The following is a 2,424-nucleotide window of genomic DNA, read 5'->3' on the forward strand; positions in this document are numbered from 1 at the left end:
ATGATCTCGGCCCTCCAGTTGGAGGACTTTACCCACAAATCAGTTGAAATCGCAGAAGAGAAGGCCCCCCAAGACATTCTGCGTGTCTTGGAGCAGTTTCGTGTTGTTGAGTCGGACAGTTTACACAAGTCCCCGACTCCAAAGAGGAGAAGAAAGAGAAGAAGAAAGCCTAGACACCGAGAGTTCCTACCAGGAGACTGGGTTCAAGTGAATTTGTGCCTGGGACAGTTTCGAAGTTAAGGGCAAAGAGAACATCGCCTCCTAATCAACTTTAGAGGACTGGTGGAAGTCATCAAAAGGGTTGGGAAAACCTCTTATCCAGAGTAGTAATCATTGTGGATGAAGATTCATCCTATCATCCACGTAACTAGACTGAAACCCTATCATCCCAACCATGCCGAGTAGAGATGTAAGGTGGTGACCCATCCACAAGCCACAACAAAGAGAATGACATGAGAAAAAGCCATCGAGAGACTTATAGGAAGAGGCGACAGAGCGGAAGGACCAGGACCAAGCTAGGAAGAGTTCTTGGAGAAGTGGAGAAGCCTCCAAGACAGAGAAATTTGTTGGGACCATATGGAAGGCCTCAAAGGCAGCTGCTCAACAATATGTTGAGTTCGAGCAAAGTCGATTGACGAAGACGTCAACAAATTGAGTGGGGGAGAATGTCACGGTCATGCTTGTCTAGGACGTGTTGCCCATGGCCGCATGACTGCCTCCACCTCTTTTTACTATATTTTCTTCCTATGTATTTCCTTTTGCTAGGTAGTTAGGTTTATATGTACTTTTATTAGTGCGTGACCGCTCGCCCATTCCATATGCAAGGGTAGCGGATGTGTTTTTGTTCAGAATGCACTATATGGGGATAAAACTAGCCATCACTTCCCCATACCCGGAGTAGTATGATATAAAGTTGTTGTTGTTCCTTATTGCTTTCTAGCCTACTATAATCTTTCTCTTCTGTATTCTTACAATCAAACTGTTTGTGAAAACTTTTTCTCCGAACCCATTTTCTAAAATCGTTTTCTCTAAACAAGGGGTGGAGGTTGTGAGAGCCACCCGGTGTGTCATTGGCTATTCGTATTCGAATTGCCTAACTTGTTCATGAGCGGGAACAAGTGCCGCACAATTGATAACGGGCAGAAATGCACGTTATTACAACACAAAGTCATAAAACAATGCAGGATTGCAATGGTAAAAATATACAATATTGCGTCCAAAAGCATTAAGTTCACAACATTGCGATCGCTTGCATCCATCGCATTAAAATAGCTAACTTATGTATTTTTGTGTAGAAAATGCGTTGGCGTAAGGCAAAAATGTGATCCGAAGAAATTAACGTTTGAGCGCATGAAGAGATTGCGACCACAAGGCTATGCGATCATTTACGCTTGCGAAAATATGCTCAAGAAGATGGCCGCATAGAGCCCGTGCATCAAGGTAGGCACATCTGGGTGAAAGCTTAATAATCACGATGGGACAGAAAGCTGATGACGATCGATTCCGAAATAAGTTGACAAGCCGTTAACAACATACTATAGTAAGTACACGAGACTTTGTTGACAATTATTCGGCACATCAGATAGAGAATTAATTCCATCCCATCAGTGAAATCATAAGAGAGAAGAAGCTTTTCACCCTGAAGCTCTATAAATACCGAAGGCCACCTTCATTGAAGGAGTTTGCCCAGTTTCAGAGTTCACCATATAGATAGAAGTTAGCCTTGTTCTTAGTTTTCTTATACTTAGAATGCAGAAACGAGAGAAGGGAAAAGACGCCAGAAGATCGTCCTTGTCAACTCGAGAGAGTGCCAGGGAGCGTGGAAAAACAGAGAGATGGCCGACTCTTACGAGTGCAATAATATCTTTTGAGCAAAGTAGAGAAGAGCAATGTAAAAACCTTGGGAAGCAAGAAATTGCTACCAGACATTTTATTCTTATTCTGCATTGTCATTCTGTACTTCGATTATATATATATATAATGGAACTTGTTTTTCTACATCTGTTCACTCTCTTTAAAATACGTATGAGTAGCTAAAAATATCGAATGAGTTGAGAAGTATTTAGCTAACATGACCTAGGATCTTCACTGCATGCAATCATCTTGTCTTATGTTGCACCCATCACCCTTCATAGCTACTCGAGAGAGAGTCTAAAGAAAGAACCTGAGACATGAGAGGTTAGAATCTAGACTCGAGAGAGCAAGATTAGATCTGCAGAAGCTAGAGATAGAGACTTAGAGATAAGCTCTGTTTGCCAACATGCATCACATGCACCCTAGAGATAGTTATGGAGAAATGCGGTCGCCTTGTATATGTGTGTGTCATTCATCATCGCATAGACAAGAATAGAGGCTTAGATGTAAGTCCTATAGACATCATCGCATACATTGCATGCATTCTAAAACTAGAAGTCGTAGCATTTG

Source organism: Benincasa hispida, chromosome 8 (assembly GCF_027475165.1).
Source record: "Benincasa hispida cultivar pf3 chromosome 8, pf3_genome.v1.1, whole genome shotgun sequence".
NCBI classification, from domain to species: domain Eukaryota; kingdom Viridiplantae; phylum Streptophyta; class Magnoliopsida; order Cucurbitales; family Cucurbitaceae; genus Benincasa; species Benincasa hispida.